We start from the raw sequence: 27,694 nt of genomic DNA on the forward strand, positions 1-27,694 counted from the left end.
GCCACCCCTGGAGCATGGCCCTTCCTAATATAATGCTGGACACCCTGGACTTGGCCCCCCCCCCTTTTTTTTTGAGTCTGTAACCCTTTATCAACAGCAAAAATAGGAGGTTTTTGTCATATGACACAGGTAGTAATTGGCAATAGTACAGATTTATTATAGGTTGAACAGATCAATTTAAAAATATAATTTCTAAAAAAAACAAAAATAAAATAAAATAAAACTATAATTTCTTGGGACGCCTGGGGTGGCTCAGTGGTTGAGGGTCTGCCTTTCGCTCCGGGTCTGATTCTGGGTCCTGGGACCGAGTACCGCATTGGGCTTCCTGCTTGGGGCCTGCTTCCCCTCTGCTGTGTCTCTGCCTCTCCTTCTGTGTCTCTCATAAATGAATAAGTAAAATCTTTTAAAAATAATAATAATTTCTTGGGATGCCTGGCGGCTCAGGCGGTAGAGTGAGCAACTCGACCTCGGGCTTGTGGGCTTAAGTCTCACATGGGATATAGAGATTACTTAAAAATAAAATATTTTAAAAATAAAAAACTTTAAATGCCATTTATTTACTTAGAGGCAGGACAAGTGACCAAGAAGATTCTCCTCTCAGAGTTTTGTTGGGGGCATGGTGGTCAGTGTCCCTTTCTGTTACCCCCAGTTCTATTGCTTTGCCTCTCCCTCTCTTTTTTTTTTTTTTTAAAGATTTTATTTATTTATGATAGTCACAGAGAGAGAGAGAGGCAGAGACATAGGCAGAGGGAGAAGCAGGCTCCATGCAGGGAGCCCGATGTGGGATTCGATCCGGGGTGTCCAGGATCACGCCCTGGGCCAAAGGCAGGCGCCAAACCGCTGCGCCACCCAGGGATCCCTGCCTCTCCCTCTCCATCCCATTTCTGCTGCTGCAACAATGCTTTCAGACTTCATATATACCTTTTTATCTTCAATTCTCTTGCTTCCCACCTTGAAAAGAATAAACTTTTCTCCTTTTTAAAAGAAAGATTCTATTTATTTATTCATGAGAGACAGACAGAGAAAGAGAGAGAGGCAGAGACATAGGCAGAAGGAGAAGCAGGCTCCCTGTGGGGAGCTGGTGTGGCACTCGATCTCAGGACCCTGGGATCATGACCTGAGCCAAAGGCAGAGGCTCAACCACTGAGCCACCCAGGCGTCCCAAGAATAAATTTTTCAATTAACAAAGTCATCTATTGTTAGCACAACTGTAAGAATGTGAAGCCAAGGAGAAAGCCCCCCAAAAGTCAAATGGATGATGGAAAAATCAGCAGAGGCTCATGCTACAGGTAGACCTTGAGGACATTTGCTGAGTGAAATGAGGCAGACACAGAAGGACAAATACTGTGGAATTCCACCTCCATGAGGTACCCGGAGTGGTCAAATTCACAGAGCCAGAAAGGAGAGGGGTGGTCCCCAGGGCCTGGGGGCCAGGGTATGAGTTGTTATTTCGAATATGTAGTTCAGTTCACAAGATGAAAGACATTCTGGGAATCGATTGTGCAACACTGTGAATGTACTTAACATTAATGAACTGGACGCTTAGAAATGGTCAACATGGTAAATTTTATGTTACATATATTTTACCACAGTTAAAAAAGAAAGAAAGAAAGAAATCAATCTGTAGAGCCTCTCCAGGAAGCTGGGCTAGGACAGTTTATACATGGTGAGGAAAATACCAAACAGCAGCAAAACACAAGCTGTAGGCCCCCTTCTGTCCACACAGGTCACTTCTGTGTCCTGGTAGTGCCCAGTCCTGAGTTTACCCAGTTTGACACTAGGAGACCCATAAAGCTGATTCAATGCACCTGCAGACCAGGATTCAACACCAAATGTATGTTAAAGAAACTCTTCTGTGCACTAGAGCTTTTTTTTTTTTTTTTTCCAAAGACATCCTTTTTTCTTCTCTTTTACATCAGGAAAGCTTGCCAAACCATACAACAAAGAACAAGTAATTAAGAACTGATGTTGTTAACAAGCCCTATCTGTTTTCATTCATAATAAGAAAGCTTTCAATATCCCTATGCGAGAAGGTCTTGATTTCAATGATAAACCCAGAACATGGAAAGGATGGGATTAATTGAAGTCCCTTTGGCCTTTGCCCAAGTTGGCTCCCGCAAAGTTTGGCAAGATATAGGGACATCTCTCGAAGAACTCAGATTAGGCAAGGGAGCGCCCTGAGGAAGTGGATCAAATCAATTAGAACTTGCCCTGAAGGTCACAGGGCAACCTGTCAAAAACACTGCGGGTAGCTGCAGCAAAATGCCTCTGGGGCCTAGAATGGAGAGAAGGCACTCTCCCTGCACATGCCTGCCTGGCCTCTGGGATGCATCAGTGCACCTGTACTTAGGAGCACAATATCCCAACAGGGACACAGCGAGTTCTTCGCTCTCTTCCCCAGAAAAACAAGGACTGAGGTCAAGAGAAAGCTTGCTGTGTCTACATAATGAGCCTCTTGAGTTTGGGTGACCTCATGACTGATAGGGAAGATTATGACGAGACTGAATGAGTGTCCTCTGGATCCCAAGCCAGTCATCCCCCTGCCCTGCACCAAATCACCTTAACCTTCTATTCCTGTCTGCCCTTGGACTTTCCCCTCAAATACATTCAGGTCTCCCAGAGTTCTGTCTCAGAGCTGAAATATTTCTTTCTTTCAATTTTATTTTTATGTTTTGGAAAGATTTTATTTACTTATTCATGAGAGACACAGAGAAAGAGAGGCAGAGACACAGGCAGAGGGAGAAGCAGGCCCCACACAGGGAGCCCGAACGTGGGACTCGATCCCGGGTCTCCAGGATCAGGCCCTGGGCTGAAGGCAGCGCTAAACCGCTGAGCCACCCGGGCTGCCCCTCAATTTTATTTTTAAATAATCTCTATGTCCAGCATGGGGCTGAAACTCACAACCCTGAGATCAAGAGTCATGTGCTCCACCAGCTGAACCAGCCAGGAGCCCCAGAGCTGAAGTCTTTCTTAAGCCAACTTATATGTTGTTTAAAGTATATCCCTTGAAAAAAAATAAATAAATAAAGTATATCCCTTGAGGGGATCCCTGGGTGGCTCTGCGGTTGGGAGCCTGCCTTTGGCCCAGGCTTCTCCCTCTGTCTGTGTCTCTGCCTCTCTCTCTCTCTCTCTCTCATGAATAAATGCAATCTTTAAAAAAAAAAAAAAGTATATCCCTTGATATTCGGGTGGCTTTACTTACAAGGGTAAAGAGGTGGGGTGAGGATGGAAATGGCATGAGGGTCTGAGGTATTGATTTGTTACATCTCTCAGCCTTTTTTTTTTTTTTAAGATTTTATTTATTTATTCATGAGAGACACACAGAGAAAGGCAGAGACACAGGCAGAGGGAGAAGCAGGCTCCATGCAGGGAGCCCGACATGGGACTTGATCCCCGGACTCCAGGATCACGCCCTGGGCTGAAGACAGGGGCCAAACTGCTGAGCCACCCAGGAATTCCTCTCTCAGCTTTTAAAGTAAGGTACGTACCATACAGCAAAGGCAAACACGGTAGCATTTTCACCAGAACCAGGGCCCCTACAATTGTGACAATTGCCTTTGGTGGCCTACAACCTCCATTTGGTAGCATCCTCCAACCACCGCAGGCCTTGGTATGTTCATACCTCTCTTCAAAATTATTTTTAATTTCTAGGAGTACCTGGCTGGCTCAGTTGGTAGAGTATACAGCTCTTGATCTTGGAGTCATGTGTTTGAGCCCCATGTTGGGTATAAAGATTGTTTAAATCAACTTAAAAAAACTCTTAAAAAAAACCTCTTAAAATAATTATTGTTCATTTCTAACTTTAGATGTTGGGTGATAAGCAATCTGATTAGGTTATTGAGTAATAATGACAAAAGAAAAGGAGTGGTATCAAGATAAGATGGAAGCTATTGATCTAGCATTTCAAAGGAAGAAATGAATGATTCTATAAACCCCCATCATGTAAAATTCCAAAGTGTGTTATTAAACTGATGGCTTGTGGGATGCCTGAGTGGCTCAGTGGTTGAGCATCTGCCTTTGGCTCAGGGCAGGATCCTGGAGTCCTGGGATCGAGTCCCATGTTGGGCTCCCTGAATGGAGCCTGCTTCCCCCTCTGCCTGTGTCTTTCATGAATGGATAAATAAAATCTTAAAAAAAAAGTCTTTATCTGTTAACAATGCATACTGGAATGTCTGTGAGTTGTGTAGATGCTGGAGGCACCCCCAGCAAAAGTGGAGTTTAGTGAAACAAGATAGACAAAATGTTAGTAATTGCTAAAATTTATCTCATGGAGGTTCATTGTAATACTCTCTCTCGGGATGCCTGGGTGGCTCAGCGGTTGAGCATCTGCCTTTGGCTCAGGGCATGATCCTGGAGTCCCGGGATCGAGTCCCACATCGGGCTCCCTGGATGGAGCCTACTTCTCTCTCTGCCTATGTCTCTGCCTCTCTCTTGCTGTGTCTCTCATGAATAAATAAATAAATCTTAAAAAAAAAAAAAAGATTTTCTTGGAAAATACAAAAAGCTAAACAAAATAGGGATCCCATTAAAAAATTAATAAATTTGGGCAACCCGGGTGGCTCAGCAGTTTAGCGGCACCTTCAGCCCACGGCCTGATCCTGGAGACCGGGGATCGAGTCCCACTTCAGGCTCCCTGCATGGAATGGAGCCTGCTTCTCCCTCTGCCTGTGTCTCTGCCTCTCTCTCTCTCTCTCTCTGTGTGTCTCTCATGAATGAATAAATAAAATATTTTAAAATAATTAATAAGTTCATTAAAATGTTTCATATACTTAATAATTATCTGTTTGATGGGCACAGAGTTCTACATACCTATTAGATCAAGCTTAATCATTTTATATCCATGTTCATTTTGTGTTATTTTATTTTATTTATTTCTTCATGACAGACACAGAGAGAGAGGCAGAGGCATATGCAGAAGGAGAAGCAGGCTCCATGCAGGAAGCCTGATGATGCGGGACTTGATCCCAGGACCCCGGAATCACCACCTGAGCCAAAGACAGATGCCCAACCACTGAGCCACCCAGGCATCCCTCATTTTGTGTCTGATCTTGAGTTTCTTTTTTTTTTTTTTTAAGATTTTATTTATTTATTCATGAGAGGCAGAGGGCAGGGGGAGGGAGGCAGAGACACAGCAGAGGGAGAAGCAGCCTCCCTGATGAGCAGGGACTTCTGACATGGGACTCGAGTCCCATGGGACTCTAACCCTGGGATCATGACCTGAGCTGAAGACAGACGCTTAACCAACTGAGCCACCCAGGCACCCTTTTATTTATTTTGATTTATTTTTTAGATTTTTATTTATTTATTCATGAGAGACAGAGACAGAGAGAGACGCAGAGACACAGGCAGAGGGAGAAGCAGGCTCCATGCAGGGAGCCCGATGTGGGACTCGACTTCAGGTCTCCAGGATCAGGCCCTGGACTGAAGGCAGCACTAAACTGCTGAGCCACCTGGGCTTCCCCCTTTTGATTTATATATGTATATATATATTTTTGATTTATATATTGATGCAAATCATTAGATGTGTACAAATTCAGAACTGTTGTAACTTTCTGAGATTTGAAAAAAATCGTGCAATACTGATTCTCTTTATCCTTTTATCTTCTGGTGGTGCATTAGCTTGGGCTGCCACAGCAAAATACCATAGAATAGATGTGGAGCTTCAACAACAGGAATGTATTTTCTCAGTTTTGGAGGCTGGATGTCTGAGATCAGCATGGTTGGGTTCTGGTGAATCATCTTTTCTTGCAAATGGTTGCCTTCTTGCTGTGTGTTTCCATGGCCTCTCCTGGTGTGTGCTCACAGAGAACAGGAGAGAGCTCCAGTCTCTCTTCCTCTTCTTAAACATGAATCTTATGGGATCTAGGGCCTCTCTTAGGGTATCATTTAGCTCTAAGCCACTGCCAAGATCCCACCTCCAAACAATCACACAAGGCCTTGTTCAGGGCTTGAATATATGAATTTGGGAAGGACACAAACATTTAGTCTGTAAAGTTTCATTTTGCTATCTCAGCTTTATTGGAGGGAATGATTTCTTGATATATCATTTTCCTTTATTTTAAATCTTTAATTTAAGCATGTCTGGGTGGCTCAGGGGTTGAGCATCTGCCTTTTGCTCAAGTTGTGATCCCTGGGTCCTGGGATCAAGTCCTGCATCGGGTTCCCTCTGCCTGTGTCTCTACCTCTCTGTGTCTCTCATGAATAAATAAATAAAATCTTGAAAAAAAACAAAAAACAAAAAACAACCCAACCTTTTGATTTAGTTATGTTTGGGGTGGATTTCTCATAAGTAGCATAGACTTAGATAGTGTTTCTTATCCAATCTGAAAATCTTTTGGATGATTGATAAATGTAATTATATAATGCACCTATTACATGAATGATAAGTAGAAAACATTATACTTACCATATTCCATTGTCAGTTTTTATTCTATTTGAATTGGAAGCTGCTACTTTTCTTCAATTCTGGGCCATTCTCAGCCAATTTCTATTAAAAAAATTCCTCCTTTACCTGCATTCTTCCTTACTTCTCCTCACATTTCATACTTTTTAGCCACCATTTCTTTCCCTTTCTCTTTTTCCTTAAGTACACTGTGTGTCCTGCATGGGGCTTGAACTCAAGACCCTGGGATCAAGAGTCACATGTTCTACCCACTGAGCCAGCCACACGCTCCTCCACCATTCCTCTTAATCATGCTTTCGTAAACTCCTCTCTTCATTTCTTTGTGTCCTGGTCTGGATGGCTTCAGATGTCTCTTCCAAGTTACTAATCTGTTTTTCAGCTATGCCTAAATTGCTATTGAATCTGCTAATTGAAGTTTTTCAAATTCTCATGGTCCTCAATGAAGGTTGCTTTCTCTGTGGGAGCTCCATGTGTCGTGATTTGTAACAGCTTTCTATCTAATGGTTTGCTTGTTTTTTTTGACAGAGAGAGAGAGCAAGCATATGTGCAGGGGGCTGGGGGAGAAGGGGAGGGGAACAGGAGAGAGAATTTCAAGCAGGCTCCACACTAAGCCTGACCTGGGGGTCGATCTCACAACCCTGAGATCATAAGAGCCGGGCAATTAACCAGCTGAGCCACCCAGGTGCCTCCTACCTAGTGGTTTTGTTTCTGCCAGGTTCAGGGTGGAGTGGAGGGGGGTATTCAGTGGTTCTAGTTAAATCTCTCTTTCCCATCCTCCTTGCCTCCCTCTCTCTCCTCTCTCTGCTAAGAGAAAAGTCCTGGGTTTGTAGAAGTCAGGACCTAGTTGGGAAAACAGAAACCATGCTTCTATTTTAAACAGAGGGACTTAATACAGAGAATTAACAACCTAGGCATTGAAAATCTAAAGGCGAAACGGAGATGCCCAGGTAAGCCCGAGATTAGGAACTGCAGGAAGCAAATTAAATTCCCTTGGGCTGAGGGAACAAAATGAAAGAAGTGGGATGACCAGAGCTAAAAATTTGAAAGAAGGACCCCACGTGCTACTATTCAGACTCCTGAGGGGACATATCACAGATGGAAGAAGGGTAGTTGCCAGAGGGTTGGGGGCAGAGAATAGGAGTTAGTGTTTAATGGATACAGAGTTCCAGTTTGGGGAGATGAAGAAGCTCTGGAGACGGATGGTGGTGACGGTTGCAGAATATTGTGAATGAGCTTAGTGTCACAGAACCATAGGCCGCCAACTGGCTGAAATCTACGAACGCACTATAAATCAATAAATCCTGGTCACTGTTACTAAGGGGAAAAAAAAAAAAACAACTTCTGTTTATCAAAATGTTTTTGCTAAGTCATCCTAACCTTTGGATTTCCAAAGAGAAACACAAAGTAGATTTTGCTGGAGTGCCTTCTTTCCTGGAATTTCTGATTCTATTTGATTGTACAACTGCCAGAAATTAAGATGCGGAGGAAGGTTAACCATTCTCTACAACCCTGTTACTAAATTTTAATGCCTGCGGATTTCAGATGGAATCCTGCCACAGGTAGGGTCATTTATTAGGCAAACATATATGAGCAAACAAGCATAAGAACAGTTCACCTGGGGCAGCCCGGGTAGCTCAGAGGGTTAGTGCCGCCTTCAGCCCAGGCTGTGATCCTCGAGACCCAAGATCGTGTCCTTCGTCGGGCTCCCTGCATGGAGCCTGATCCTCCCTCGGCCTGTGTCTCTGCCTCTCTCTCTCTGTGTGTCTTTCATGAATAAATAAATAAAATCTTAAAAAAAAAAAAAAAAAAGAACAGTTCACATAACTTGTCTCTATTACTTTTTTTTTTTTTTTTTTTTTTTTGCCATCAATTAGTTTCTTTTTTGTTGTTGTTTTTAAAGAGAGAGAGGCAGAGACACAGGCTGAAGGAGAAGCAGGCCCCATGCAGGGAGCCCAATATGGGACTCGACCCTGGGACTGCGGGATCACGCCCTGAGTCAAAGGCAAACAAGCGCTCAACCGCTGAGCCACCCAGGCATCCCTCAAATGTCTTCTTGTGATTAAATCCAGACTATGCATTTTCAGCGAGAATGCTACAGAAATGTGTTGTGTCCTTCTCATCTATTGTATGTGTTAGTTAGCGTTTTCCAGAGAAGCAGAACCAATAGGATATGGACACATATATAAAAGGACGTTTGTTATGAGGAATTGTCTTACAGGATTATGGAGGCTGGGAAGCCCCACCATCCGCCTTCTGCAAGCTGGAGACCCAGGAAAGGGTGTGATTCAGTCCAAGTCTGAAGACCCGAGAACCAGGGAGCCAATGGCACAAATCTCAGTCTGAGGGCAGGAGAGGATGAGTTGAGCTGTCCACCTCAAGGGGTGAGGCAAGGGGAAGGGGGTAAACTCCTTCTTCCTGTCTTTTTTTCTATTCAGGCACTTAAATGATTGAGTGAGGCTTACCCACACAGGGGAGGGCAGTCTACTTTCCTGAGCCCACTCATTCAGACTCCAATCTCAGCCCAGAGCACTGTGTTATCTGGGCACCCCTCCCCATGGCCCCCTGGGCCGGTCAAGTTGGAATCGTATTGGGAGATATAGATACATTTAGGATGATTTAGGATGATCTGGATATGTTTCAATACTGATGATATCAACTTGATCACAGCATTCTCCACTATAAATTTACTATTTTCCCATTGAACTCAGTAAGGGTCTTGTGGAGATATACTTTGAGGCTGTGCAAATATCCTGTTTCTGATCATAATTGTGCCTACTAATTTTAGCAATTGTTTTTGCCTGCAACAATTACTACTGTGATTTGCCATGTGGTGATTTTCTAGCTTCTAGTGTCCTTTCCACACTTATTAGTGGGAATTTACTATTAAAAAGAGTCCTGCTCACGTCTCAGAGAGAATTGGGGGGACTGTGTCCCAGCTGGCTGGTTTGCTGGTGGTGATGCTTCATGGTCACCTTTGTCCAGAAGAGAAATCAGAGGTCAATGAAAAGGTGCTGGCTTTCTGACCCTGCAGAGAAGAAATTGGTTATCAGTTTTTCATATTGTTCCCTACATTTTGATGTGATTGCACTACCATGAATTTAATGATATCACTCCCATTGTTGAATAGCGCCTACACAACAGACTACTGAATGAGAGTAGGGTAGAAGCGCAATGAACATCTTGCATTCAATTTTCCCTCCTTGTCAGAAGCAAAGAAAAGACACACTTCTCAAACCCAGCATGAATGAGATGATGACCTTTATGAACTCTGATAGCTTTAGATAATCTAACAAAGCCTTTTCATTGGATTTGGGTAGAGGCTCAGGAGGTGCCTTTGACTCAAGAACAAACTTTGATCTGAAAGGGATTTTGGTTTCTATTTTTTCCTTCATAGGAGTAGAAAGCACAACCTTTCCTCTCTTATAGAAAACCACTCTCCAGGTGGAGAAATATGGCCAGGATCTTTTATTGGATGAATTCCAAGTGTTTTAGGGTTGGGAACTCACAACCTCTCATAATACTTCCTTGCAGGGAGGCAAAGGCTAGAGAATCATTTTGTGTAAAAACCAAGTAGAAGGAGGGCACTAGTAATAAAAAAGAACAACCCACCTTGCAGAAAGGTGGGTTGATGGCTAGACCTGAGATAATTGCAGCACTCATTGGTGAGGTGTGCAAATAAATAAATAAAATCTTAAAAAAAAAAAAAAAAGCAAATTAGATCGTACTTAAAACCTCTCAGTGGTTTTCCACTGCTTTTTTTTTTTTTTTTTTTTCAAAAAAAGCCATAGGCTTTTTAAAAAAGATTTTATTTATTTATTCATGAGAGACACAGAGAGAGAAAGAGAGAGGCAGAGACACAGGCAGAGGGAGAAGCAGGCTCCATGCAGGGAGCCCAACGTGAAACTCAATCACGGGTCTCCAGGATCACACCCTAGGCCAAAGGCAGACGCTCAACCACTGAGCCACCCAGGCATCCCATCCCACTGCTCTTAACATGAAGATTAAAAAATAAAATCCTTACTTTCTTGAATCTGGCACCCATTCTCCGAAACGGACTTTATCCCTTTTTTTTTTTTTTCCTAGAAAGTGTAATACTTCCTCCTACCTCACAGGGTCTTCCACATGTTCTTCTCTCTTATAAATCATTTCCCTCCCTCTTACGAGACTCTCCCCCTTTTACTTATTATCTCCTTCTAATCCTTTAGAAGATCTGAGCTCAATCCCTCCCTGAGCACCATGCTATAAAGCAGCCTGAGATCAAAGTCCATGTGGAGAGAGAAACCTGGCCATCCAGCTCTTCCAACCATCCTGGCCCCTCAGGCTACAAGGTGAGGGAGGCCACCTTGGTCACCCCCCAGCGCCCGCTGGGTGCAGGCAGATGGGGGAGCCCAAGTGAGGCAGCAACAAAACTGCCTCATCAACCATCACAATTGTACTAAACTAACAAACAAGTTATTATTTTATTGTATTTGTTTTATTTTATCTTATTTTATTTTTTGAGAGAGAGAGAGAGCACTCGCATGCATGGGTGGGGAGGAGGGTAGAGGAAGAGGAGACAGAAAGTCAGGCAGGCTCCTGTTGAGCATGGAATCTGAGGCAGGGCTCGATCTCATGACCCGGAGATCATGACCTGAGCTGAAATCAAGAGCTGGAAGCTCAACCAACTGAGTCACCCAGGTACCCCTAAGTAACCACCAATGTCTTGGGGTATTTGCTATGTAGTAATGGACAGTTGATTCATTCTTACTGGAATTCTTGAGTTATGCATGAAAGACAGCTCCCTGATATTGTGTGGAATATTCCCTCCACCTCCCTGCTCTCTTGGACAACACTGGAGTTTCTGAATCACTGTCTGCTTGAAAGATTGATACTCTCATACCAGCAGGTCAGTGAGTAGAAGGGGGAGATGGCTTCTCCCTTCCCATTTTGTGCTCTTCGCCTCCCTAAAAATGCAACATTGTATGGGGCAGGGACCTTCTCATTTAGTTAACTGGAAGTTGGAATAAATTGAAAAGAGTATTTCAGTGCTCAAGTTTTTGACAACTTGTTTTTTTTCCCAGAGGAGGAAATGGAAATCCCTTAATTTGGCCCCTCACAAAAGGTCCTTTGGTGGATACTCCCCATGCCAACATTGTCCCCCTTACCCTTGTTGGTTTTGTTTTTTTTTAAGATTTTTTTTATTCATTCATGAGAGACACAGAGAGAGAGACAGAGACACAGGCAGAAGGAGAAGCAGGCTCCATGCAGGGGACCCGGATGTGGGACTCCATTCCAGGACCTGGGGATCACGCCCTGAGCCAAAGGCAGATGCTCAACCACTGAGCCACCCAGGTGCCCCTACCCTTGTTTTTTTATTGAGGACCCTTCTTCAACTCTTTTCTTTTTTTTTTTTTTTAAATTTTTATTTATTTATTCATGATAGTCACAGAGAGAGAGAGAGAGAGAGGCAGAGACACAGGCAGAGGGAGAAGCAGGCTCCATGCACCGGGGGCCCGATGTGGGATTCGATCCCGGGTCTCCAGGATCGCGCCGTGGGCCAAAGGCAGGCGCCAAACCGCTGCGCCACCCAGGGATCCCTCTTCAACTCTTTTCATGTGACTCTTTGCCCATCGTCTTTGGGAAACCACCCTAATAGAGACACCTCATCGTCACCTACATCAGTTTCTACTCCCTTAGCTAGTAGTGCAAGTCTCAAGTGTAAACCACTCAGTCTAGGGTGCTGGGATGTTCTTCATGCCCACAGGTCAGTAGCATAGGGGTGTCTGAACAAGAAAATGCTCTGGTGTTGGTGGCTTCCCAGTCTAGTGTGAGTATGGTTCTCTAGGATGATGGATTTCCTTCAAAAATCCTTGGGGCACCTGACCCCCAGTTAAGTATCTCCCTTTGGCTTAGGTCATGATCCTGGGGTCCTAGGATGGAGCCCCACATCGGGTTTCCTGCTCAGCGAGGAGCCTGCTTTCCTTCTCCTTCTGCCCTTCCCCCTGCTTGTGCTCCTGCACACTCTCTCTGTCAAATAAGTAAACAAAATATTTTATTTTTTAAATTTACAAAGTCTTGTGTTAGCTTTCCAGGGAAGGTACATTTTATTTTATTTTTAAAGATTTTATTTATTTAGTCATGAGAGACAGAGAGAGAGAGGCAGAGAGAGAGAGGCAGAGACACAGGCAGAGGGAGAAGCAGGCTCCCTGCAAGGAGCCCTATATGGGACTCCATCCTGGATCCCGGGATCACGCCCTGAGCCACCCAGGTGTCCCGGGCAGGTGCATTTTTTTTTAAAGATTTTATTTATTAAAAAAAAAAAAGATTTTATTTATTTATTCATAATAGACATAGAGAGAGAGACAGAGACAAAGACATAGGCAGAGGGAGAAGCAGGCTCCATGCAGGGAGCCCGACGCAGGACTGGATCCCAGGTCTCCAGGATCAGGCCCCGGGACAAAGGCAGGCGATAAACCACTGAGCCACCCAGGGATCCCTGGGCAGGTGCATTTTAAAGTTTGTTTTGGGTCATGGGGTACCTGGGTGGCTCAGTCGGTTAAGAGTCTGACTCTTGATTTCAGCTCAGGTCATGATCTCAGGCTTGTAAGATCAAGCCCCTCCTTGGGCTCTGCGCTGGGTGTAGAGCCTGCTTAAGATTCTCTCTCTCACTCTCCCTCTGTTCCTCCCCTCCTCCTGCCTCTCTCCCTTTCTTATTGTATTTTATTTTTTATGCCTCTCTCCCTTTCTAAAAATAAAATAAAATACAATTTATTTTGTTTTTAAAATCAAGTCTGCTGTAAGATTTCTCTGTTTTTTTTTTTTTTTTGGAAAATTTTATTTATTTATTCATGAGAGACACAGAGAGAGAGGCAGAGACATAGGCAGAGGGAGAAGCAGGCTCTCTGTGGGGAGCCCGATGTGGGACTTGATCCCGGGACCCTGGGATCACAACCTGAACCAAAGGCAGATGCTCGACTGCTGAGCTACCCAGGCATCCCTCTGATATGAGGCTTCAAAGAAAAGATGTAACTGGGGTCCCCATCCACTCCTAAGGTGGACAATTCACGCTTCATCTTCTCCCTTGCTGTCTTATCCTGGCTCACAGATCCCTATAAGCCTGCTGCCTCCTCCTCTGACTTTTCAGACTCCAGGGTGGAGATGAATCATTCATAGCACACACTGATGGCATGGAAATCTCCTCTGCAAAGCTGGCATCTCACCCAGCTCCTATCATGAGGCAAGGCTTGAGCCATACTTGAAGGGGTTTCATCGTGTCCACCCCCTCTCCCTGCCCTCTCCATGGAAGTTTGGAGGTGGTGACAGTTGGTGACAGGGATCTTCAACTCTGCCTCTAGTTCCCAAGCCTTTGCTTTTCCTCCATCCTGGGTTTTATTTTATCTTATTTTATTTTTAAAAATATTTTATTTATTCATGAGACAGAGAGAGAGAGAGAGAGAGAGAGGCAGAGACACAGGCAGAGGGAGAGAAGGCTCCATGCAGGGAGCCCGATGTGGGACTGGATCATGGTTCTCCAGGATCAGCCCCAGGCCGAAGGCAGTGCTAAACTGCTGAGCCACCCGGGCTGCCCATCCTGGGTTTTAATCTCTCTCATGTGGAGGAAAACTTGGTTGACTATTCTTTTTTTTTCTTTTTTTTTATGATTTTATTTATTTATTCATGAGAGACACAGAGAGAGAGGCAGAAACATAGGCAGAGGGAGAAGCAGGCTCCATGCAGGGAACTCAATGTGGGACTCGATCCCGGGACTCCGGGATCACGAGCCAAGTGAAAGACAGCTGCTCAATGGCTAAGCCACTCAGGTGTCCCAAAATGTTCAGATTTTGTAGGTCTAGTTTGGTGCCTAAGAATCTGCATTTCTTACCATCTCCCAGGTAATGTTACTGCTGCTGGTTCATGGGATGTACAGGATAGAGAGTTTAATCTATCTTTAAAGATTTTTATTTATTCATTTTAGAGAGAGTATGTGAGCAGGGGGAGGAGCAAAGAGAGACAGAGAGGGAGATAATCTCCAGCAGACTCTGTGCAGAGCCCAATGCAAGGTTTGATCCCAGGACTCTGAGATCATGACCTGAGCCAAAACCAAGAGTCAGATGGTCAACCAATTGAGCCACCCACATGCCCCAAGAGCTTTAATCTATCTTTAATCATTATTTCAGTTGAGTCCTTAAAAACTCTCCAAAAATTAAAATAGTACTGATTAATGTTTTACTATTGCTCCTGGGATGTCTGATTTTGTTTAGAACATATTAAATAAAAATTCTGGTCTCTGTAGTTATCTCTCTCTTTCAAAGATTGATAGTACTTATTAGCACAGGAATCTGGAAACTTTATCTGATAAAGAAAACTTTTGTTTACTTGAGCTCCAGAAATCAGGCCAGGGGCCAGCGTTTGTAAAGCTGATTTAGGTTTCCATGGCAATTTCAGAGCTTTGCCACTTTTGCTGCTAGGTGCGACAGGAAAACTCTAGAATAAATAAATTTACCAGGCAGCTTCTGTTTTTGTTTGGTTCCTCTGCTTCCAGCCTGGTATGACACAACTGGCTAACATCCGTATTGTGTCTACAAGCTCACACAGGGCCAAGGTGGACATTAAAGCCCTTTGTGAGCTAAACTCTGTTTGGCAGCTTCTTAAGGCTTCCCTATTATGTGTGTGTTGTTTTATTAGAGGATTCCTCTTCCCGTTCAACAGTTTCTGATGGGATCTTCTGCTTCCTTAAACAGCTTCTGAGGTCTTCGGGGCCTGTGGTCTAATCTGTGTGGCATACGCTCATCTGTATAATCTCTCTTGTCTTCTTGAGCACCATGGGAAAGGCTAGCATTGGAGCTTTCTGTAGTCCTGGAAGGCAAGGCGCCTTCACATAACAGAGTGATGTGTCATTTTCATGTTCCCGTAATGCCTTTGATTTCATGTTGCCCTTCCTCCTTTACCACTTGGCATGGAAGCACTAGGAAGCCGCACAAAGTGCAGAAAGGAATGAGAGACTGGAGTCCTAAGGATTTAGTTTGAAGGGCACTGGCACTGGCATAAACAGTGCAGTTTGCAAGAATAGTCAATGAAGGGACGCCTGGGTGGCTCAGCGGTTGAGCGTCTGCCTTTGGCTCAGGGTGTGATCCTAGAGTTACCCAGCATGGCCCCGTTAAACTGTAAATTCTTGAATGTCCTCAGTGGAAGGGACAGTCAGTGGGTGATCCAGAGGGTATCACAGCAACCATGTTTAGATAGTATGTGAAAATCTGTTTTTAGCTAAAATCTGGTTTGGAAATTACTCTTCCTGGTGAATGAACTGACTTTTTTGTTTGTTTGTTTTTAAGATTTTATTTATTTATCTGAGAGAGAGACAGAGAGACAGCAAGACAGCATGAATGGGGAGGGGGTGGAGAGAGGGGAGAAGCAGTCTCCCCACTGAACAAGGAGCCCAATGCTGGGCTCAATCCCAGGACCCTAGGATCATGACCTGAGCTGAAGGCAGACGCTTAACTGACTAAGCCACCCAGGTGCCCCTGAACTGGATTTTGAACCCAATTCAAATTGCTACAGTGGAAGGAGAAGCGATCTACAGAACCCGTGACACTGCTCCTACAACATATGCAGGCATCTTCGTCCGTTTAACAATAGTCCATCCCATAATCTTTGCTAGGCACCTGAAGTCTTTCAGATGCACTAAGTCTGGGCAGCCCGGGTGGCTCAGCAGTTTACTGCCACCTTTAGTCCAGGGTGTGATCCTGGAGACCTGGGATCGAGTCCCACATCGGGCTTCTTAAAAAAAAAAGAGACATGCCCTAAGTCTTCTAAAGGTTCATGTGGCTTTTCCACATGGGTATTTCTTCATGGGTATGTGGTTGCCTTATATTCTTATGAAGTTTAGTCGAGATCACCTGAGGATGCCAAGTCAAGACTACAGGCTGTAATCCTCAGGTATGAGTGGCAGTGGTCAGTAGAGACCTCTATCCTCTTCTAGTGGGAGTACGTTATCTTCTGTCTGCATATACTGTGACATATTCCTCAAATGCATCCTAACACTGACAAATAAAGATTCATCACATCCCCAGATAACCCATATGTAGGACAGTGCAACATCTTTGCTGAGCAACCAATGTGATAACTGGAACACAGCTTTATTATGAAATAGGAAAATCTTGTCTTTGGCCATTGTGGAACTTTTTTTTTTTTCAGTATAGAACTTCCTCCTGCCTTCCAGGAGAGATCCCCTGAGGCTACCACGAAGAGAGAGACATTACAAACCACAAAGTTGTAAGGCTCAGTGTACCCAGCTTCTCCTTCCTTTGCAAGAATTTTTTTTTTAAGATTTTATTTATTTATTCATGAGACACACAGAGAGAGAGGGGGCAGGGGCAGAGACACAGGCAGAGGGAGAAGCGGGCTCCGCTCAGGGAGCCTGACGCGGGACTCGATCTCGGGTCTCCAGGATCACGCCCTGGGCTGAAGGCGGCGCTAAACCGCTGAGCCATCCAGGCTGCCCTCTTTGCAGAATTTAAAGCAAAATTCCCATGAAAGCAGAATTGAAGCATCTGAGTTGAGCTTTGTGTTATCCCAGCAAGAAAGTTCAAGTTCAAACTGAGGGTTTCCTGGACAATTAAGCTGTAAAACTGCATCACTGAACTGACCTTCTCTACTTACACATCTAAGTCCCACATGGTCTTTTTCACATCAAGGTCTGATGTAGCCCCCAGAAAGGGACTGATGATCAGGTTCAGAGTTAGCACAGAATCCAACCACTAACATAAGGAAAAACAAACACAAAAACACAGATGAAAGGCTGTTGAATAGTCCACAGATTGTCCAGAAGGGAGGATAACCAGGATTGGAAGCTATGTCTATAGGACAAATATGTCCAAGATTGTGTCACCCAATTAGGCTTGTAAAGATGCCCTTGTGGGAGTGCCTGGGTGGCTCAATTGGTTAAGTATCTGCCTTCAGCCTAAATCATGATCCCAAGGTCCAGGGATTGACCCCACCTCAGGCTCCCTGCTCAGTTTCCTTCTCTGCCCCTCTCCCTCTCATATAAATGAATAAAATCTTTAAAAAAAAAAAAAAAGATAACCCTTGCTACTGCTACTGGGCATAGACATGGCCCCTCGCACTATTCCTGGGATGCTGGACCCTGTTATTGGAGCTGTTTTCTCCACGCCTCTGGAAAGTGGCTGTGGTGACACTACCTGGGCAAGAATGAATTCCAACCAGAACTGCTCCTTTGCTTCATTACTTCCTGAGTCAGAATCTTGTGTGGGTGAGTCCAATTAGCAGAGCTGGAGCAGGTGTCTGGCCTAGTGGGCAGGTGAAAAGACGTTCCTGGGTGTTTCCCTTCTTCTCTGTTGGCCCAGCTTCTGTTCTGCTTCTGGCACCTGCATACCAGAATACTGTATGCAGTCCTGTGATTTAGAAAACGTGCATCCAACCACCTCAGGAAATGAATTTTAGGCCTTTCAGGAATTCTATTCTTCCCTTGTCAGTTATTGCCCTAGGAAGGGACATGTGTTCCAATGTTAGCCAGTGAGATGGAGAGATAAGTCAGCCACAGGGGGCATCTCAGAGGAAACTTCTTAAAAACTGTTTTTAAAAAGAAACAAGTCAGAGATAGGCTTTTTCCTTTTCTTTTCTGTCTCTATATGTTGGTGTTGATGAAAGATAGAAGACAGGCAGGCAGACCAAACCAACCTTAAAAGGTTTTTACACCCACCCTGGAAGGAGCCTTCCACCCTTTCCCACGTGATAGGTAGATAACAAAAACCTGACTAGATGACAGTCTGCACGGAGGGTTAATCAGATTAAAACAGCCAACAAGCCCATAAAAATCCCTAGACTTAGCAACTCCAGTGGCAGCCCTCTGGGGCCCCCTCCCTCTTCGGGAGCCTTGTTCTATCACTCAATTAACTTTGCTTAACTATCACTCAATAAACCTTGCTTTGCTGCCCACCACTCTGTCTGGTTTACCTCTTCATTCTTCAAAGTAGGTGACCAAGAACCATGGGCACCAGGAAAAGAAATCCTGCTACAGTGTGACAGGATGTAGTGTAATGTTTGGAGGCTTTGCAGCCTTCTTGTGACCTAGAGGCAAGGTAACTGACATTCAAGGATGACAGAGCAGAAAAGTAGAAAGGAATAAATAAATAAAATCTTAAAAAAAAAAAAAGAAAAAAAAGCATTCCAGGTTATCCCCCCCAAGAAGCTCCTGCTTTCCAATTTAAGTTTTAGTAAAATGGGGTACCTGGGTGGGTTTGGTCAGTTAAGTATCTGCCTTCAACTCAGGTCATGATCTCGGGTCTTGGGATTGAGTCCCACGTTGGACTCCTTGCTCAGAGGGAAATCGGCTTCAACCTCTGCCTACTGTTCCTCTTGCTTGTGCTCTCTCTGACAAATAAATAAAATCTTTAAGAAATATATATTAATTTTGAGTAAAACAATTGAGGAAATCGAAAAGTTCTCCATCATGAACTGAAGTTCTAAATGATCTCTGGTTAAGTCAGCCTAGTAAGTTATAAATGTGCATATAGAGAGATGTAATTTTTAAACATAAAACCAGCAGATTCCAGAATGAGCTCAAAGTATTTTGAAAACTGGGATCATTATTTCTTAGAGATTCTTCTCTAGAGCAAAAAGAAACATTCTTTTTTTTTTAAGATTTTTTTTTTAAAGATTTTATTTATTTATTCATAGAGATGAGGGAGAGAGAGAGAAGCAGGCTCCATGCAGAGAGCCCGACGTGGGACTCAATCCAGGGTCTCCAGGATCACGCCCTGGACTGCAGGCGGCGCTAAACTGCTGCGCCACCGGGGCTGCCCTTTTTTTTTTAAAGATTTTATTTATTTATTCATGAGAGACACAGAGAGAGGTAGAGACCTAGGCAGAGGGAGAAGAAAGCTCCATGCAGCGACCCCAATGCGGGACTCGATTCCTGGTCTCCAGGATCACATCCTGGGCAGAAGGCAGATGCTCAACCGCTGAGCCACCCAGGAGTCCCAAAGAGAAACACATCCCTAATTTCAGCAGGAACGGCCTGGTTCCAGAAGGAATCGGACCAAAGTCCTGCACGGATCCAGTACAAACAGTCCACTTCCAAACAAGAGTGGGGCAGAAGGCTAGCACCATCCCAACAGGCACAGTCTGATTCCAAAAAAATGTTGAACCAAGGGCCAACACAGTGCAATCTGGCACAGTTCCAACAGCAATGGTCTGACTGCAAAAAGGGATCAGACCAAAGACCAATCAAGTACTGCCTAAGGAAAAAAAAATGCCTAAAACAGATGTCTTGTAAAGTTTGGAGAGGTCTAATACAAAGAATGGAGCTCAAAATCCAGGTGAAACATACCCTCAAACTCCAAGCTTGGCAAAAGAACATGAGCCCAGTTGGATCTGTGGGCTCCTGTGTGCTCATCAGCCTTCAAAGCTGGTGGGGGCCTTCTCTGGATCCTACCTCTGGTCACCAAGTAATGTTTTTTGTTTGTAAGATTTTATTTATTTGATATAGAGAGAGCACAAGCAGGGGGAAGGATAGGGGGAGAGGGGAGAGGAAGAAGCAGACTCCCTGCTGAGCAGGGAGCCCCATATGGGGCCTGATCTTATGACCCTGAGATCATGATCTGAGCCTAAGACAGACACTTAACCCAGCCACCTGGGCGCCCCTGATCACTGTGTAACATTAACCTTAAAAAGAAAATTGCCAATTATTTTACCAGCAAAAATGGATTTCTTTGGGAGGAGCAGAGAATTACAGCTGGTGACAGCTGTAATTTTACTAGGGTAAAAGCATAGGCAAGTCCCCAGAAGAATGGAGAGGACTGTTTTTTTACTGAGGCAAGGGGGGACTTGGGAGGAGCAGTTGTCAACAGAAAGTCCATTGGATTGAAATGCGAGAAGTGTAACTTCTCATTTGGCTGGGCTGTTGCCGGGCCCGAGGAAAGCCTTCCTTCCTCCTCCAGGGGTAGTAAAGAGTGGTATCCAGAGTGAGGTGGGTCTCTTCCTGTTGGGATTGCCATGGACAAGGAGTGAGAGGCATGAACACAGGAAAGGGAATGAAGCCTGAGAAAAATCCATTAAACTTGTCTCCAGTATGTTTACCGCAGCACAGTCCTGCTGGGGAAATACAGGAGACAGTGTGGAACACAAACCTCAGTTTCCCTGAAGTGTGAGTGAATTGGGGAGTATTTGTTGTAATAAAAGGAAAGGGAAAGAATGGAGTCAGGAGGGGACACCTGGGTGGCTCAGCAGTTGAGCGTCTACCTTCGGCTCAGGGCATGATCCCATGTCCAGGGATTGAGTCCCACACTGTTCTCCTCTTGGGGAGCCTGCTTCTCCTTCTGCCTATGTATCTGCCTCTCATTCTCTGTGTTTCATGAATAAATAAATCAAATCTTAAAAAAAAAAAAAAAGGATGGATTCAGGAGGCAGAGGGAGCACACATACCCTACCACTCTACTACTAGTGATTCCTGGGATCACCTCGCATGTATCTTAATTGCATTCAAATTCTTGTCTCAGAGTTTAGTTTCAGGGGACTCAAACTAGAGAACAGAAAATATTCATATGACATGAAACCGTATCAATTATGGACAAGAATGCATGAGACTAAGAAACCTCAGAAGAAAATATTCCATAATGATAATGACGTAGGATTGGAGTATTGTTGTTGGGGTTTTGGGTCAAAAGCCAACAGCCAAGAAAGAATTCTTGACACGTCTTGGGGCCAAACGGTGGTTTTATTAAAGCACAGGGTCAGGAAGGACAAATATTATTATTATTATTTTTTTTAAGGACAAATATTATATGGGGAATATAAAAAATAGTGAAAGGGAATAAAGAGGAAAGGAGAAAAAATGAGTGGGAAATATCAGAAAGGGAGACAGAACACGAGAGACTCCTAACTCTGGGAAACGAACAAGGGGTGGTGGAAAGGGAGGTGGGCGGGGTGTGGGGGTGACGGAGTGTGGGGGTGATGGGGTGACGGGCACTGAAGGGGGCACTTGATGGGATGAGCACTGAGTGTTATTCTATATGTTGGCAAATTGAACACCAATAAAAAATAAATTAAAAAAAAATAAAGAAAAGCACAGGGTCAGGACCCAGGGACAGAAAGAGCTGCTGCCCTGGGATGGGGAGGAGCAGCTGATTGTATAGTTAGGGGTTGGAGGAAATAAAGACAATAGGAAGTTCCGAAAGGATTTTCTTACGTTAAAGAAGACTCTCAGGTTGTAGGAAGCCCGGCTATTGTCAAGCTAAAGTGGTTTTTCCCTCTAGCAAGGCATTAACATTAAGACAGTTGGACGTCCCCTGGAGGACTGCTGTTCTCTGCCTACCTCAAGTATTTGTCAATGGGCTGCAGGTTATAGGACATTTAATTTTATCTACATTTCTTTCTGCCTTTGTTTCCCACATCCACAGTGATTACTTCTACCCTGTGCGATTATCAGTGATTGAAAACCAAAAAAAATATGTTTTCCCCAGGGGTGGGGGTGGGGGGAGAAAAAACCCCTTTTTTAAAAATTAAAGATTTTATTTATTCATGAGAGACACAGAGAGAGAGACAGAGAGGCAGAAGGAGAAGCAGGCTCCCTGTGAGGAGCCTGATGCAGGACTCGCTGGATCTCTGGCCCCTGGGATCAGGCCCTGAGCTGAAGGCAGACGCTCAGCCGCTGAGCCACCTAGGCGTCCCAAGAAAAAAAACTCTTATTTAGAGATCTTATTTATTTATTCATGAGAGACACAGAGAGAGGGGGAGAGAGAGAGAGATAGAGAGAGAGAGGCAGAGACACAGGCAGAGGGGGAAGCAGGCTCCATGCAGGGAGCCTGATGTGGGACTCGATCCCAGGACTCCAGGATCATGCCCTGGGCCGAAGGCAGGCGCTAAGCCGCTGAGCCACCCAGGTATCCCCAAGAAAAAATTTTTCAAAAAAGATTTATCTTTATTCTAGAGAGAGCACATGTATGCACAGACACATGCAAGGGGAGAGGAGCAGAGGGAGAGGGAGAGAATCGTCAAACAGACTCCCCAGTGGACGTGGAGCCTGCATGGATGGGGCGGTGGTGGTGGAGGGGCTCCATCCCAGGAACCTGAAATAGTGACTGCAGCCAACACCAGGAGGCAGACGCTTAACCTACTGGGCCATCCAAGTGCCCCCAAGAAAAAACATTAAAAAAATTTTTTTAAATTTTTTTATTTATTTATGATAGTCACAGAGAGAGAGAGAGAGAGAGAGAGAGGCAGAGACACAGGCAGAGGGAGAAGCAGGCTCCAGGCCGGGGGCCCGACGTGGGACTCCTTCTCAAGTCTCCAGGATCACACCCTGGGCCGAAGGCGGTCCTAAACCACTGAGCCACCCGGGCTGCCCAGAAGAAAACATTTTAAAAAAGGTACCATTAGGACAACATATAGATTAACGGAGGTTTTGTGAATTTCAGAAGTCAGCCTTGAAAGAACAAAACCTGTTAGTAAATAAAACCATCACTGATGTTAGCTTTCTTAGCAATTAGTAGCAAAAGAAATACCAATATTCACACAAAAAACATACCAAAAATTCAACCTTCCAGGAAATGTAGAATCAGTGTAGAATTATGCTTCAGACCAAACCTGACATTACATACGGCAATTGTTGGACAAAACATGATATTTTTCATTTAGAAACAATCTATCCTTCATTGAAGGTGTAACTGTATTACCATCTTATCATCTCACTAAATCCTTGCAATACTGCTATGAAGTCTGTAGTATGATCTTTATACAGACAGTAAAGTTAAGAGTTTAGAGGAAGATGAAGTGATTTCTCCAAAATGGAGGAAAAATAGGATTTGAATCCAGGCATCAATCCCAAAGCCCATGAACTTCCTGACAGATTGGCTGCCTCCCTCTCCAACCTCAGGTATTATTTTAGGATGGGCAACAGAAAGGGAAGGAATGGTCATCCTGTCAACGTTTCTGATGTGCTTGCTGAAATTCAGAACCACAAAGCTAGACCCATTTGAAGACAGATTACCGAGGCAACTGTTGCCTTAGAGCAAGTTGAAATGGGGTCACCAGAACCATTCCGGGTAGAATGATTGGAATGCTGTGCTCTCCAAAGCCCAGAGCATGGACGCAACAATGAGAGCAGCAAAAAAATCAACTTGCCCAGCAGAGACATGGTTTTTCAAAAACTGCCCAGGCCAAAAACACACAACTTTAAAGTATATCTGAACTTCCAGAACTAAAAATGGCACACACAGACTGCATAATTACCTACAGTAGAATAAATTCTTGTTAAGAATTAGATATTTCAGGGACACCTGGGTTGCTCAGCAGTTGAGCATCTACATTGGCTCAGGGCGTGATCCCAGAGTCCCGGGATCGAGTCCCACATCGGGCTCCCTGCATGGAGCCTGCTTCTCCCTCTGCCTGTGTCTCTGTCTTTCTCTGTGTCTCTTGTGAGTGAACAAATAAAATATGTAAAAAAAAGAACAAACAAATAAATAAATAATGATCTATATAAAACCCATCTGAGTATGTCAAGGTTTAGATGAAGAAATTAAATGTGGTCAAAAGTGTTACTTCTGGAATGAGCAACAAAGCACGGTGTAAACATACAAGGGAATATCATTCAGCTCTAAAAAGGAAAGAGATTCTGATGGGTGCAATAACATAGATGAGCCTTGAAGACTGTGACATTGTTTTATTTATTTATTTATTTATTTATTTATTTATTTATTTATTTATTTTTAAAGATTTTATTATTTATTCATGAGAGACAGAGAGAGAGGCAGAGACACAGGCAGAGGGAGAAGCAGGCTCCATGCAGGGAGCCCGACATGGGACTTGATCCCAGGACCACAGGATCATGCCCTAAGCCACTCAGGCATCCCTGTGACATTGTTTTTTTGTTGTTGTTGTTGTGACATTGTTTTTAATTATAAATATATATTTGGTCCTGGGGTGCCTGGGTGGCTCAGTTAGTTGAGCATCTGCCTTCAGCTCAGGTCATGATCTCAGGGTCCTATGACCCATCATCAGATCGGGTTCCCTGCTCAGCAGAGAGTCTGCTTCTCCATCTCTCTCTCCCCCTCCCCCTACTTGTGCTCGCCTTCTCTAATAAATAAATAAATAAAATCTTAAAAAATAAATATATATTTGGTCTCCATGCTTTTCCTGGCACAGAGCTCTAAGACTGTGAAGATGTCTTTAATACCCAGTCCTTCTTAAGTCGTTTTCCTAACAAGCCCTTTTCAACCACACCTAAGTGTTAATGAGGTGACTTCTGGAATGCCCCTAAGGATGGGGGCTAGCTGTCAGGGAAACCAAACACTGATTAGAGGGTCAGTACTTTCAGTCCCACCCCCTTCGTAGGGGAGGTGAAGAGTGGCTGGAATTTGAGTTCCATCACCAAAGGCCCGTGACTTAATCAATCATGCCTACCAAATGAAGCCTCCTTAGAAAACCCTGAGTGACACCTGGCTGGCTCAGTGATTAGGCATCTGCTTTTGGCTCAGGGCATGATCCCAGGATCCTGGAGTTGAGTCTTGCATTGGGCCCCCTGCATGGAGCTTGCTTCTCCCTCTGCTTGTGTCTCTGCCTCTCTCTGTGTGTGTCTCTCATGATAAATACATAAAATCTGGGATCCCTGGGTGGCGCAGCGGTTTGGCGCCTACCTTCGCCCCAGGGCGCGATCCTGGAGACCCGGGATCGAATCCCACGTCGGGCTCCCGGTGCATGGAGCCTGCTTCTCCCTCTGCCTGTGTCTCTGCCTCTCTCTCTCTCTCTCTCTGTGACTATCATAAATAAATAAAAAAAAAAATTTAAAAAAAAATACATAAAATCTTAAAAAAAAAAAAAGTAAAAAATAAATTAAAAAAAAAAACCCTACCCGAAGGAGTTTGGGGAGCCTCTGGGTTGGTGAACATGTGGAGGGGCTGAGAGGGTGGTGCACCCGCAGAGGGCTTGGCTGTTGCCCCATACCTTGCTCCATGCATCTCTTCCACCTGGCTATTCCTGAGTTATATCCTTTTATAATAAACTGGTATTCTAGTTAGTAAGCTGTCTTCCTCATTTCCATCAGCCACTCTAGAAGATTACCAAACCTGAGAAGGGGGTTCTGGAAACCCCAATTTACAGCCAATTGGTCAGAATTCCAGGTGGCAACTGGGACTCACAATTGGCTTTATGAAGTGGAGGAGGGAGGGGCAGCCTGGGGGGACTGAGTTCTTATCCTGTGGGGTCTGACACTAACTCCAGGTAGATTGTTTCAGTGTTGAGTTAAATTATAGAACACCTAGCTGGTGTCTAGAGAATCAGAAAATTGGTTGGAGTGGAGAAAAAACACACACACATTGGTGCCCAGAAATATTGAGAGTCACAAAAAGCCAAATACTGTGATTTCACTTATATGAGGTACCTAGAGAAGTCAAATTCACAGAGACGGAAATTAGAATGGTGGTTGCCAAGGCTGGGTCCCATGGGGGAGAGGGAGGAGTGGTGGAAGATGAGGGGTTACTGTTTAAAGGGGACAGAGTTCCCTTTGGGGAAGACGAGAAAGCTCTGGAGATGGATGGTAGTGATGGGGGACAACAGTGTGAGTGCGCTTAATGCCACAGAACAGTACACTTAAAAGTGGTTAAGGGTACATTTTATGTTATGTATATTTTATCATCTAGGGAAGAAAAAGAATTCTTTTTCTTCTATGCTTCTAGGTTCTCTAGTTGGAGCCTTGAAAATTCAATTGATGTGAGACGAACAAACAAGAGAGAAAGTGTATTAACAGGTGAAACATGGGAGAAATCCTATAATAGGCAACTCAAAGGGGTCATTAGAACCTAAAGTAAATATATGGGGGAAGCTAATGGAACATAAAGTTCTTTCCCAAGATTTGTTTACAGACCTGACTTGGTGCCCATGTTCTCCCTTCCTCATGGACTTAACCCTTTCCAAGAGAGAGGATTTATAATAGTCTTCATTTGTTAGAAGTTTCTGCTTCTAGTCAGGCAAGGGAAGCTTCAAGAAGGCTTTTACCTATATCTCTTAATTCTCGTTTATCTCCAGCTCAAAATAATCCTTATGCCAGACAAAGGGGCATCTTACAACCATCAGTTTTTATAAGTGTTATTTCTGGGGCACCTGAGTGGCTCAGTTGGTTAAATGTCTGCCTTTGGCTCTGGTCATGATCCAGGGTCCTGGGATCCAGCCCCACATCCAGCTCCCTGCTCAGCGGGGAGCCTGCTTCTCCCTCCCACACCCCTCCCCCTGCTTGTGCTCGCACTCTCTCTCATAAAGAAAATCATAAAAAAAAGTGTTATTTCTGAAAGTAAGACGCAAAAAAAAGGAATGCTTTCACTTGTTTCTCTTTTTTTAAGATTTTATTTCTTTTAAGTAATCTCTACACCCAGTGTGGAGCTCAAACTTACAACTCCGAGATCAAGAGTCACATGCTCTATTGGCTGAGGCAGCCAGGCACCCCCTTTCACGTGCTTCTTAGAGTCACAAGGTTGTTTTACATGCTCTCAATGTGTAATATTTAATGGAGCAGTAGGGATGTTTCTCTATGAGTTGGGATGTAATGTGCCCCAGTCATCCCCAGAGGGCTCTAAGGAGGGGACAGATCCAGGCTTTCCCCTGCCTGGGGCCCCCTCCCTTTCATGTACCAGGATCCTCAGTTAAAGCTGAGGTCATGAAGGATGGTCTGAAGAAAGGCAGGCAGGGACAAGGGCACCAGCCCTCCCTCCCCTCGCCCTGGGAGGAGACCATTCTTTAAAGGATTTTACACCTCCGTGGAAAGAAGCCCTCCACCCTTTCCCATATGAATAGAAAAAAACCTGATTGGATGACAGTCCACGGAGGGTTAATTAGATTAAACAGCCTGCCAACAAGCCCGTAACAATCCCTAGACATAGAAACTCAGGTGGTAACCCTCTCAGGTCCCCTCCCACTTCGGGAACTTTGAAATATTGCTCAGTAAACCTTGCTTGGCTGCCCACCACTCGAACTGGTTTACCTCTTCATCCTTCAAAATCACGTGACCAAGAAGGACAAGGAATCCTGCAACAAAGGTCAAGGTCATTGGAAACAGGACCCATTTCTGCTTATCCTTCCCTTGCAGCTTGGGCTGGCCCAGCAGTCCTCTGGCTGCCGAGGGAAAGCTGGTGCTGCGTAGCCCATCCACAAAATGGGAACTTATAGAGATTTTGGCTTTAGGGAGTCAGTGTCCCCAAGTATCTTAAAATAGGTTCTGCCCTGAGAATGATGGAGGCCTGATCCTCTGCTTCTGGGATTACATTAAGGCTGGTGCAACCATCATACAGAGATTTTTTTTTTTTTAAG

General features: G+C 44.4%; 1 long non-coding RNA gene across 1 annotated transcript; it reads right to left on the reverse strand.

Annotated features, from left to right (window-relative positions):
* Nucleotides 1-8,582: 8,582 nt before the first annotated feature.
* On the reverse strand, nt 8,583-25,526 carry LOC144287451 (uncharacterized). The gene is made up of 3 exons (XR_013355244.1): nt 25,248-25,526; nt 9,307-9,428; nt 8,583-8,742 (listed from the first exon to the last, which is right to left on the reverse strand). It is a non-coding gene; the product is annotated as an uncharacterized LOC144287451 (long non-coding RNA).
* Nucleotides 25,527-27,694: the final 2,168 nt, after the last annotated feature.

The sequence above is a fragment of the Canis aureus genome, chromosome 17, assembly GCF_053574225.1.
Source record: "Canis aureus isolate CA01 chromosome 17, VMU_Caureus_v.1.0, whole genome shotgun sequence".
Lineage (NCBI taxonomy): Eukaryota > Metazoa > Chordata > Mammalia > Carnivora > Canidae > Canis > Canis aureus.